Raw genomic sequence first — 13,339 nt, 5'->3', positions numbered from 1 at the left:
AATTAAGTTGAGATAAATTAAATAAAAGAAAAACCAATAAGAATTTAATTGAGGTTAGAAGAATTGAAGATGTATATAGGGTAACAATTGAAGTTAATTGGACTTTAATATTACTAAAGCAAATCTCTTTTTGCTGCACCTCCACGTCACTTTTATTTCCTTGTAGTCAAGTAGTAGCATTTGAATTAAGCAACAAAGAAGCAATTGCTTAGTCTTCCAAATCAGTTTTATATTCCTTTTGGTTTTTCACGCTAGTTTTCTTACCTTGTCTTTAGTGAGATGGCAAAACAACCATCATGTTGAAAAGTCAAAAAGGAAATGGCATGAAAGTTAATTCATTTGTTATAAAGGGTACCCAAAGTCAGTTGCCTCTTTAAGTCTCATTTCCACGGTTCATCCTTTTGTTTCTTCTTCTTTTACAAAACCGAACGCATATGAAAGAATAGGGCAAGCGTACAACTTCATTTCCTGACATCTTCTTGCTTCGGTTTCTTCAAAGAAATCAAAGACAACAACCTTAAGAACTTAGCCTTATCTTTTATTCCTTGTGAGAAGCTCTCTTAGTGATATACATGCCTCTTTCTCCTTCGACCCTAGGGCTATCTTACAAGGATTTGAAGTGGTTTTCCAAATATTAAAGATGCAAGTTGATTCCTAGTGTGGTGGAGGTTAAACAAGGTAATATATATATGTTTGAATGGTTGGAAAATTTATAGTAGACTTGGAATTTTGTCATGGGCTGATTGTAAGTATTTAATGTTATGATTATTTAAGTAGTTGGATGCATGGTTTTGGCTGTTTGTTGAGTATAAGTTAAACTATGCATGTATAGGCTTGAAATGAACAAAAGAAATTATTTGTAGGAACCAAGAAGCAATCGATCAAGGCAAGAGAAAGTATGCAAGCTAGGTGTTTGATAAAATTTCTAACTGAAACTAAGATTTACAAGTGACCAAAAGAAAGTTGGTTTAATATAAATTAAGTAGAAATAGTAAGAAAAATCCATTGAATCTAGTATAGGCAAATTCAGCCAAGAGAAGGAAAATTGTGTAAAGTATATGTTTAATAAAATTCCTTGATGAAAGTGTGAGTATTAAGTAAATTGATGATGATTGGATTAGTAGAAAATGATGAAAAAAATTATTGAAATTAATTAAGGCCAATTCGGCTATATATATAAAAAAATAATGGGAGAGGGTAGTACATTGCTTTGTACGTTGACATGTGTTACAAGTGGATTGATGATCCTATGTGTGACCATTGTAGGTTGTCGTACGTGGATTTGAACCCCGAACCGTGAGCTCAGTGGGTTGCCCTTGGTCCCGGACCAAGTGGGATTGAGGCATTCTGTTGAATAATGAGTTTGGAAAATAAGTTGTTGTGGAGCTAAGTGGAGGAACATATTGAGGTAACCTCTTGGTACTGGGGCTTGTTCCCCTTGTGTGTTCCACCATGCCAGTTCATGGTATTGGTAGGAAATGTATATGAGTAGTGTAGAACAGCATGAGCATGCATATAGTATTTATGAGGGTACTTATGTACCGAGTCTCTGGCCAGTAGACAGTGTAGCCTTCGGGCAGTGCGGACTTCCACTGGATAGGTCTCCGAGAGGGAGTTCCAGTTGACCTAGGGTCGTGGTGTGTCATCCGGGTAGGAGCACACTAGGAAGTCTCGGGTGTATAGGGATGGAAGGGGTACCTTGGTTGTGGTTCTTGGAACACACCTTGGATGAGACCCGTAGACTTGTATGCCGAGGACGTTGTGTGGTATTGGTAGCTATCATTCCAGTTTCGTCGTATTTTATATCCCGATATTCCCTTAGTTTCTCTAAATCCCTTGCTATATCTCGTTTTGAAAGTGGTTGTTTTATATTACTTATATGCATCGAAGTGAACCATTGGACGGAGTTTTCTCCAGAACCTCTGGGTTACTGAGATATATTCGTATATCTCACCCCGTCTTGGGGCATTTATTTCAGGAGGTAGCAGTGGCACAGGAGTGGCGGGCAAGAGGCCCGTAGGATGAGTCATGGGAGCATTGTCATTATTTGTTCATGATATATATATTTTGCCTAAGTCTAGTTAGTTATTATGTCATTCGATGTTATGTTTAAAGTTGTAAATTCAAGTTCATTTTTCAAGTTGTAAATTCAAGTTATGAATATGTACGTTGTTATATTTAAATGAGATGTTGTAAGTATACCTGAATATTGATGTAATATGATGGAAGGGCTTTAGGCCTATGTTAGAATTATGATTATATGCTTATGTTGAGAAATTGCATGTAAATGGACTTAGTGATTGAAATGAGTTAAGGAATTATAAAGTGAGCCATATAATATGAATTGTGTAATAACTATAAACTGAGTTGGGTTGTAAGTGCCCCAAGGCATTTTTGGTCCTTGTGTTTGCCACCCATTGGATTATTAGGTACATTTGAGGTGTTAGTGATCATTTGCAATTTGGGGATTTTAGGAAAAACAAAGGAAACTCTGGCGAATTTTCTGTAGAATTGGCAGATTTTACACAAAATTTGGGAGAGCATATCTCCCTCCATAGAGCTCCGATAGGGACGTGTCATATGCCATTTTAAATCTTGAGATGTCCCCTACATGGTGTTAAAATATGAGAAAATTCCGGGTTGCACGCATTCCTGTATGATTAAAAGAACACGGACTGTCCAGAACCCCCTTATGCAGGGGCTGTTTCTGGCAGTTTTTTGGGAAATTAATTCCCGCTTCATTTCTCAGTCAAATTATGCATATGATATATCAAATCGAATCTTGAGGTGTCTAGTTTGTAGAATAAAAATTTGAGAGCAATTGGGTGAGATGATTTTCTGCAGTAATTTGTGGAGTGAGAGGTGTTTTGAGCTGTTTTGGGGTTGGTTGGCTGTTTTGCTTGTCCAACTTCAAACGGGGATAACCGGAGCAAACGAGCTCCGATTAAAGTGTGTGATAGCTTATTAGAAAGGGAATTAAGTAAGACAAAAATATAATTTGAAAGAAAGGTCTGGTTGTGAGCGGTGTGTTCGCAGAAAATTAATTAGTGAACCATGTTCGAAAAGGTAAAAACGTAAAGTTGAGAAATTGGCTAAGTGGGTTTATGGAAACCCCTTAGTAACTTATAATAAGTAAAGTAAGATGTAAAAGTAGTTAAAATAAGTATTCCGAAAGAGTTTACAGTTACGGTCACAGCTTTTAATTATTACGTTTTTTATTGTTTTAAATGCTCGCGTAATAATCGGAAAAAGTTTGTTCGCATTTTTATAAATGAACTGCTGTGATTGTAACTGCGCTTAATATCATAAATAAATGTTAACAATACCGGTGTACAACGGGCTGTTACATATGACATAAAGACAATTCTTTCCTTTTACGTTTCATGTCTTTAGGCTTCTAACAAAGCCTTAAGCCCTTAATCACTTTGATTCTGACTTAAATTAATTAATACAGAAGTCCACATTAACCAATCACGGGTCCACAAACCCCCAATGGCATTCTGTATGAATAGTACAGCTACTGTTCTCGAAAACCCAGAATATCCATATATATGTCGGGGATATATCTGGATATCCCGGATATCCATATTCAGATATCACAAGACCCTATATCCGGATATGATATCCAGATATTTCGTGACAGAATGCAATTTCTGCATTTCGCGAGATATCACTCCAAAGGTTCGGTTTTTAATCCATTAAAACGTCCAAGCATGCATTTTTATTCTCTTTTAGGTTCATATACAGATTGGTTACTTGTTTAACTCATTAACATGCCAAGACTCAACCTTAAAGCAATCAAAACTCATGATCAAATGTTCAGCAACTTACCCAAAGCTTAAAACAGCAAAGAATGATGCTCTTGGAGCTCTGAAGTCAGCTCTGAGGTGCTGACTCCAAGGGTGCACGAAAATGACACCCAAGCAAGGTCATTTCTCTTCAAAGGTCACACCTTGAAGCTCCCACACTCAAGGAGAAGGTTCCCACAACAAGTTTCATGAACTCAGCACCTAAACAACACTCACAGAGGCCAAACTCAGAAAAGGAAGCATTGCCACATCTTCACAAGACCCACTTACGCAAGGCTTTGGTGTTTAAATGAAGAAAGAGTGGAGAAAGGTGATCACTTGGGCTTGTTCTTGAAGAAAATGGAGGTGGCAAGCTATGAAGAGCAAAACTCAGAAGTGGAGGCACAAGGGTCATGTGGGAATGCCAAGTTTCTGACCTAGGATCATGTGCCACCCCTTAAATAGCCCACTTAAGTTTTAAACGCACAATATTAGCATTAATAGCTACGCTTAACATTTTAATCCCACACTCAGGATTCTGAACCTATTCATTTTTCTAAGATTTTTCATATTTTTATTTTATTTTTCGCAGCACCTTTCTGGTACGCTCTTTTACATAGCCAGTATTAGTTCTGGCACCCGTTCTCATTATTTTGACTTCAAACTTGTTTTATCAGTCCTATATATATTTCTAGGAATATTCATGCACTTATTATAATTTTTCAGGATACTTCATTAGTACGCACTTATACCGTGGAGCAGAATCGGTATCTGCACTTTTCGTCAGAAAAGCGACTTTCAGCATTAAAACTCACTTACCATAATTATATAAGCCTTATCATAATTATTAGGGTCAATTATGGAACCATCTCATTAATCTCGTAATTATTTAATTAAATACCTTAATTAACGGTGCGGGTTCTTACAAAGACAATCAGCAATTGCTCCGGAATCTGGTGATGTGGACAGCTTGCACAAAGTCTTTTAAACTACTCCCAGTACTCATGCAAGTTCTCCCCATTTGCTTGTTTTATGCCACTTATCTCCTTTCTCATTGAAGTGGCTCTTGAGGAAGGGAAAAACTTCTCCAAAAACCATCTGGCCATGTCATTCTAAGTCTCGATAGATGAAGGTTGAAGGTAGTACAGCCAATCCTTAGCTCCTCCGTCGAGGGAAAAAGGAAAGGGCTCTCAGTTTAACCTGCTCCTCATCAACTCCCTGCGGTTTCATTGTGCTGCATACTACATGAAACTCCTTCAAATGCTTATAAGGATCCTCACCTGTAAGACCATAAAACATGGGAAGCAAATGCATAAGACCATACTTAAGTTTAAAACCAGTATCAAGATCAAGATAATGAATGCAAAAAAGCTGATAGTTAACCTATGGTGTAGTCAATTGCCTTAAGCTTTTATTATCCATTTTTTTTAATTAATGATAGTACTACTAGAAAAAATAAAATGTACCCTATAAAAAAATTATTATATTTAAACTAAAGTAGAAATTAACCAAAATAATATTAGAAACACTATTGAACGATTTTTAAAAATTATATGACCACCACACACAAAGTTTTACCCTATCTAAGAACTCAAAAATCAAATAAAAATATTTTTTTAAAAAAAATGAAAAAAGTGGTCTAAACAATGGAGTTTGGCCAGAACAGTGTAGGTCTCACACTTTGGGTAAGCCTTTCTTAGAATATCTTATCCTTCAGCTCACAAAAAATCTAGCCCAATCGGAGCAAAAACAGCAATTGCCAAAATAATCGATATGTCTTGTCGCGATCAAAACTTCCTAAATTATAAAAGATCAAATAAGAAAAAGAATTAGGAAAAAAATTAAAATAAATAAAATAAAAGAAAAGAAAGAGCAAAAGGAACCAAAACAAAAATAAAAACAAAATAAATAAATAAATAAATAAAATGTAAAAAATTAAGAATAAAAGGAAACAAAATCTAACAAAATCTAATCTATCTAATCAAAATCTAACAAAATATGATCTAATCTAACAATATCTAACAAAATCTTAACAGAATCAAAATAATAGGAATGATTGGAAACAAAATCTAGTCTAATCTAATCAAAATCCTAACAAAATCTAATCTACTGTTAATATTCACTAATTAGAAGAAAAAAATAGAAACAGAAAAATGAAAAATTAAAAGAAATAGATACAGAAAAATCAAAACGAAAATTGAAAAAACAACTTAAAAAAAAATAGAAACAGAAAAGGGAAAGAGAAAGAACGCTATTGACGTGCAGATTCTCTGGCAACTGTGCCAAATTTGACGTGCGCTGTCGAACCCACGCAAATTATCGAGCTTCAGGTTTGTAGTGATAAGGCAACTCGGATCGTCTCCCAAAGAACCTGCTAGAAATCATAAACGCTCTTGTAAAATAGAATATAAAAGGAAAGGGGGATTTTGTTGATTTGAAATTTAAATAACAACAGATTTGAAATTGGATTTAAAAATCAGAATTAAAAAGCAATCAACCTGTGGAATCAGGATTCATTAATTTATTTCGTCATTGGATAAAAATATATAATTATCAATTTGTGATTAATTTCAATTGAATTTCAGGTTGACTCTTTACTACAAAATTTTAATAAACCTGATTTAATTAATTTGTGCGAGTTCGACAGCTCGTGTCAAATTTGGCGTTGTCGAACCCACGCAAATTACGAAGCTTCAGGTTTGTAGTGATAGGGCAACTCGGATCGTCTCCCAAAGGACCTGCTACAAATTAGAAACGCTCTTGTAAAATAGAATATAAAAGGAAAGGGGATTTTGTTGATTTGAAATTTAAATAACAATAGATTTGAAATTGTATTTAAAAATCAAAATTAAAAAGCAATCAACCTAAGGAATCAAGATTCATTAATTTATTTTGTCATTGGATAAAAATATATAATTATCAATTTGTGATTAACTCCAATCGAATTAGGAATCCTCAAATTCCATTGGAAACCCTCTCTAGACCATCGCCTAGCGTTTGGTTGAATACAATATTTAAACTATGTAATCGCAGTAATTTAAACCTGTTTAACTTATGTTCATTGGGTTGGTTAATCTGACCATTAAATCTAATGATCAATTTTCCCTTGTAGAATGCAATCGCATTATTCAATTTGAATATCTACAATTGCATGATATTCAACCTGAATTGGGAAAAAAGGAAATTGATGAAAAAGTTAGAAACTGATCCTCTAAAATAAACTAACGAACCTTTAACCTTAGATTGATTAAAGGTGTTTATCCTAGCATTGCGAGGTTAAACATCATTCAAAATAAAATAAGAAAAGAAGAAGAAGATGAAAAGAAAGAGTGCAGAATTTCAATAAAGAAAACTAAAAATAATTGTTCAATTCTAAAATCTGACTGCCAAAGGGTTTCCTAACGTTTCCCTTAAATAAACCACATTCACAACGGGTTAGGGTTTCACCACTTTGACCTATACATAAAATAAAAACTTAATAAAATAAAATAAAACATTAAAACATGGCATTGGGCCCAAAACACATTGGGTTCTAATCTGATTTACAAGTCCAAATGTCAAAAAAAAATTCCAGCAAAAACACGTCATCTTGGGCTCAAGTTTAGACCATCTTCCCATTGGAATTGGACTTCAGCAGCGAAATAGCGATTGTAGCCCTTTCTGTTAGCTGCAAAACGCAACAAGAACGCAGTTAATCGGACATATGTAGAGTGAGATATGGTGAAAATACGAAAATAAATTAAACCCAATTAAAATCTAGAATTCTGATTTAATTCAAATAAATCCTAAAAATACCAACCAAGAGTAATAAATAAGTGTAACAAAATATGTGTTATCAGTTCCCTCTGAGCTTTTTGTGCCGCTGAAGGTTCTCTTCAGCCTCTGGCTGGATCGTTCCCCCTTTCTGAGGGGAGCTTTAGAAGAAGATTTGGAAGGAGACTTCTTCTTTCGCTTGCCTTCAGTAGCAGCAGGAGTCTCTTTCTTAATTTTTGGTGGAGTGGGAGCTGTTTTGGATGGATTTTTGGTTATGGTTGCAGAGGTGGCCTTTTTGGTTTGTTTGGTGGTGGTTTTGGTTTTCTGTTTGGCAGGTTTGGGTTAGGGGTTTCTTCTTCTTCTTCCTCTGCCATAACAGAAACCCCATATCTGACATTGTGCTCAGAAAGGCTTTTGTGGGTTTCCTCTGGGAGGAGGTAGGTTATCCTCAAATTGTTCCAAGTCCTCTGGTCAATGACTGACCCAGTTGCTGATTTTCACCCGGAGGACTGGGAACACCAACTTTTAGACAGAGCTTGGAGATGAGGCTGGGAAGTCAGTTGGTTGATTTTCTGAACTCTTTCTTCAAGATTTCATAAATGAGAGGTGTTGGGTGGTTTGCTGATGGTGGAAAAATATAAGTTCTGATAGGGGACGTTCCTCTGTTCTTGCAGAACACAGATTTGTTCCATTAATTCCAACCCAAGTGCGCAAGTGCACGCATCAAGTAATAATGGGTGTATTAATGCCCAGATTATCATTCCCACGAGGATAGAATCCTAATTACTGTCTTACACTGTTTTATAAAAAATGAAAATGAGAAGAAAAGTTAGTAAGTGAACTGTCTGGTCAAACGTTCCCTACTGTCTTGACAACGTTCCTCAGGAACAGTAGGTTCAATCTGATGGCAAACAATTACTCGTTGCATTATGTATGTGATCCTTCCTGGTTAGAAGAAGGTGAGATAATAATCATTGGAGTTTGATAGATACAATATTAAATAAAGTGAAAACTACTAAAACAGAAATAACTATAATCAAGAGACAACAGGGTGGTGGTTTTAAAACAGTTTAACAGAAAGAACGGATTCACTGCTTCACTCTTAAATGGTTGTTTTCTCTGCTCAAGACCTAGCACTTTTTGGCTTTGTCCCAGTTTTTTGTCTGCCAACTCTGATTCCTCAGCTCATGGACTAGATGGCTCACAAGTTTCCATATTCCTATGGCTCCCTTGACTCCAACAGGTACTTAGTACAGAACCTTAAAATGGACGAAGTGGCCCCTTATTCATAAGGTGACCAATAGTGTTTTAGCCATGACACTACCTTCCCCCAATGGCTAAGCTGTGTGAAATTCCTTCCTTGTGGAAGTTCCTTTCTCAGTATATGTCCAATTTCCATTGGTACACAATGAATATAGCTCACTTATCCAAAGAAATACAAAAAGCTTCAGTCAAGAGTTTTGAAAACAGTTCTTTAAGAGTTTCACAGTTTACGCGTTCCACAGATAGTTCAGCTCATGGCTGATATTTTAAACATAATTATTCCAAACTGAAATTCCATAGACCCGAGATTCAGTTAAGAGATAACGAATGGAACGAAGAGAAAAACACTTACATTAATTTAAAAGACAGTTTACAAAAGAAACAGAAAATGGAGAAGGATGGTTTGATACTCGTGAGGAGTCTTAAGGGTTGATACAGAGAAGAGAAGATGGGTTGTCACTTGACTACAGTTACAACTTAAAATAAAACTAAGCTACCAACTACTACTACTAGGAGATCTCTTCCTTTCGGACTTCAAACCCTCCAAGATTCTATGATGTTTTTGTGTGTGGGTCGTCCTATTTATAGATGGAAGAGGAGTGGCAATCTTGTAAATCCTTTGGAGCTGGTTTCTTGAATGAGGGGACGGGACGGTGGCAACAGAGTGTAGAAGCTTTTCAGATTACTGGATGGAACAGGGTTTGGTTATGATTAGCCGTTGTTTGTAGTCCTTCACATGCCTTGCTTTCTTTTTTAGCCAATGAGAACTCTTGATTCTCTGCTCTTCACGTTTCGTGCTGCTCAGTTGGTGCACCGCCTCTGCTTTTAGAAGACTTTAACTCTACGTCACCTGCAAAGTGTACAGAGGCATTAAATGAGTGGAGCAGGTGCATTAAATGCGTCTCAGTTCGTTCCCCTTTTAATATATTTTAAAAGAATACGTTACCATACGTTCTCCCACTATGCTTTTGTCACAAATGTGTAAAACAAGTGATTTTCATGCTGAAGTTGCTCATCAGATGAGGGAACGTGTGGTATTTTGCCATCAAAATGGGCTTAGATGGGAACGAATTTACGTCCCATCAAGAGGTACTGCATCAAAGGCAATATTTTTCATGATGCAGTAAAGTTGCACCATCAGTTCCCACTTCACAGTAGCATCGTGGGTTGAAGGAATCGGGTTAGTAATAGCAAAAAGGGACTAGAGTCTAGCCTCATCTTGTATGCTACCTTTGTAGAGGGCACCCTTGGCATAAGTTAGCTTGTCCAAGGCTATTGTCTTTAGCACCAGCATCTTGAAGGTTGGGTCCTCTTTCTTCCCCACATAATATTGGTAGGGACACTTGCTCACCACAGGCAGGGAGAGCACCTTTCTAACAACACTCGGGGAGAATGACACCTTCTTCCCTTGAACCACCACCTCTTATGTCTTGTCATCCTTCGGAAGCCTCTTAGCATGCTATAAAAATTCAGCCACTAAGAAAGGATAGAAGTTTCGTTCCTTTGTGGCAACTTTCGCCATTTCCATGCTATCAGGGCAGCAATCACAGGGGTTGGCAGTAAAGTTTCTTTATCTCCCAGCTGAATGTATCTCTCAAGATAGAAAGTAATTTTGGGCTCTGTATATCTGGTTCTTGGGTATGGTCAGCAGCAGGCTGCACAATGACTTTGGCTCTAGTATTTGGGAAAATATTAGGGCAAGAGAAAACAAGGTAGAATTTGGGAAAAACTCAAGAGTTTTGAAATTCGAAGAAAGAGATAGAGTGAAAATGTGGAGAGAAGGGGAAGTTAAATAAGCATGCAAAAAAGAAGGGGGAGGTGATTTGAAGACGTGGAAGGTTATAGTGGGAAGTTGAAGAAGTAGTGGGGGGACATTTCAAAACGAGTGGCCAGAAATCAAGGGATTGAACTTTTGGTGACAAGGTTGAGCAAGTGAAACGGTTTTAGGGCAGGATCGTGGGAGAGGGGGGAGGAGCTGTTGTCTTAATGGTTGAGTAGACGCTTGCTTTTTCTGCGCACGTTTCCAAAATCTACAATGAGTACAATTTAGTAACGGCTGCATATTGTACTTTGTGACTCAGCTTAGGTGCCCCTTGTGACATGGCATCCTCATCCCATATAGTTAGGAACTTTTCTTTCTTGGAATGATCCTGAAATATCATATATACAAAAAGACATATATATACAGTTCTAAAATTTACATTTTTTATGGGATTATGGGGTTGGTTAACTACCCCAAAACTACGTTCCTGGTATGAAACGAGTTTTATGTATAGAGGAAGGGGTGGAACATCAGACGTTCCCCTTTTTTGGGGATTATGTGGTCAAGTAAGATCACCCTAAAACATTGCTCATGCCAAGGAACAAAGGTAAAAAGCTGGGTTGCTTCCCAGTGAGCACTTAATTTTAAGTCTTTAGACTTAATGCTCAACTTTTATATGGAATCAGAAAAATGGATACTTTCCTCTTTGTCATTGAAGGTGTCATCAGAATATAATTTCAGTCTCTGTCCATTGACTTTGAAGGAACAAACATGCTTAGAGCCTTGGATTTCAAAGGCTCCATTCCCTAGATCTTTGGTAATCTGGTATGGACCAATCCATCTTGACTTGAGCTTCCTAGGGAACAATCTGAGTCTTGAGTTGAAGAGAAAGACCTTTTGGTCTACTTTAAATTTTATGTTCCTTATTCTTTTGTCATGCCACTTTTTCATCCATTCCTTGTACAACTTGTGATTCTCATAGGTATTTTCTCTAAATTCTTCCAACTCCTCTACTTGGAGTAGCCTCTTCTCTCCTGCTGAGTTCTCATCCATGTTCAAGGAAGAAATTGCCCAATAGGCTTTGTGTTCTAATTCCAAGGGAAGGTTACAAGCTTTGCCAAATATTAGTCTATAGGGGGAACATCCCAGTGGTGTTCTGTAAGCTCACAATGCCTCATCTAATTTGAGAGACCAGTCTTTCCAAGAAGGATTGACAACCTTCTCTAAGATTCTCTTAACCTCTCGGTTAGATACTTCAATAAGCTCACTAGTCTGAGGATAATATGGAGTTGCAACTTTGTGTCTCACTCCATATTTTTCCAACAACTTCTCAAATTGGTGGTTGATAAAGTGTTCCATACCTTGTCAAGATATTTTTCATTAAGAATCATACCACAATTTTGGCATCATTCGTGGGTAAAGCCACAACTTCAACCCACTTACTCACATAATCTACAGCCATTAAAATAAACTTGTTCCCACTTGAAGGAGGAAATTCACCCATAAAATCAATACCCCAGACATCAAATAATTCAACTTCTAAAATGGGATTAAGGTCATCTCATTTTGCTTGGTTATGTTTCCTTCCCTTTGACATTTATCACATTCTTTAGTATACTGGAGTGCATCTTTAAAAAGGGAGATCTAGTAAAAACCTGATCGTAGCACTTTTGATGCAGTTCTGATTCCTACTAAGTGGTCTCCATATGGTGAAGAATGGCATTGAAACAGGATATGTGCTTGTTCTTCTTCGGGAACGCACCTTCTTATCATTTGATCAGCACATCTTTCGAACAGTAGTGGTTCGTCCTATAGGTAGTTCCTGCAATCATGAAAAAAAATTCTTTTGCATTTTGTTTGCCTCATAAGGTTCTAATCCTACTACAAGATAGTTAGCAAGTTAGCAAACCAAGGAACATTTTTATCATTAATGACAAACAGTTTCTCATCAGGGAACGTTTCCTTGGATTTTCACTCCTAACCCTAAAGCCTAACATTCCAACCATTTTTCCTATTTAAGAAGAGTTCCCCCACGAATTAAAAAAGTTCTTGAGAGAGTTTTACAACGGTTTTTGAGGAGAGTTCAGAGAGGTTCAGGGTTCGAAAAGTCAGAAGCAAGTGGGGACATTTTAGAGAGAGAAAGTAAGGTTCTTGGAGGAGGAAGAGCTACTGGAGCAGTGCTGGAGCAAGGCAGTGACGACGTTTTCCTACAACATTCGTTTTCAGCTTCTTTTCTGTTTTCCAATGAGTTCTTTCTTCCTTTTCTCTGTTTTATTTAATTCCATCATGAGCTAAATTGCTCTATAGGTTAGGTGATAAAGTACCTAGTTGTAACGTTGAGATGCATGCCTAAACTTTGTTTTTATTAATGTTTAATTAGTTTTTCAATGAGTTTGCTTATTCTTATTCATGTATGCATGTCGAGAGATACATATGTGATATTGAGGAGGTTGTGGCCGAGAGGTTTCCGAATCCAGACCCTTGTTGAATTGTGTGGATTAATTAGGTTGATAAATTTAACTTGATTAAGTTGTGGGTAGAGAGATCATTCACACCACATAGCCTTGAACTTGAACTTGAATAATTCAGTGATTAGTTTGGCCATAGAGATGTGGAAATTAGTTATTGGGTATATATGTTAGGTTGGTCAAAAGCCCCAGCATACCTTAGCGTTCGATTACTAGTTAAACATTGTTATAGCATCATTAAAGCATAGTTTCAGTATTACTGTATCAGAGAAATTGAACCTGGCCTATATCTCATCCATCGTCTT

At 36.8% G+C, this 13,339-nt stretch overlaps 1 long non-coding RNA gene across 1 annotated transcript; it reads left to right on the top strand.

The window, feature by feature from the left end:
* The first annotated feature begins 383 nt into the window (after positions 1-383).
* On the top strand, positions 384-2,226 carry LOC133291255 (uncharacterized). The gene is made up of 3 exons (XR_009748786.1): positions 384-678; positions 1,267-1,408; positions 1,979-2,226. It is a non-coding gene; the product is annotated as an uncharacterized LOC133291255 (long non-coding RNA).
* Positions 2,227-13,339: the final 11,113 nt, after the last annotated feature.

The sequence above is a fragment of the Gastrolobium bilobum genome, unplaced genomic scaffold (genome assembly GCF_033153095.1).
Source record: "Gastrolobium bilobum isolate Gb01-03AN ecotype WA unplaced genomic scaffold, APGP_CSIRO_Gbil_v1 utg33092, whole genome shotgun sequence".
Taxonomy (NCBI): Eukaryota; Viridiplantae; Streptophyta; class Magnoliopsida; order Fabales; family Fabaceae; genus Gastrolobium; species Gastrolobium bilobum.
The sequence above is the reverse complement of the archived record's forward strand: the minus strand, read 5'-3'. Positions and strand labels throughout refer to the sequence as shown.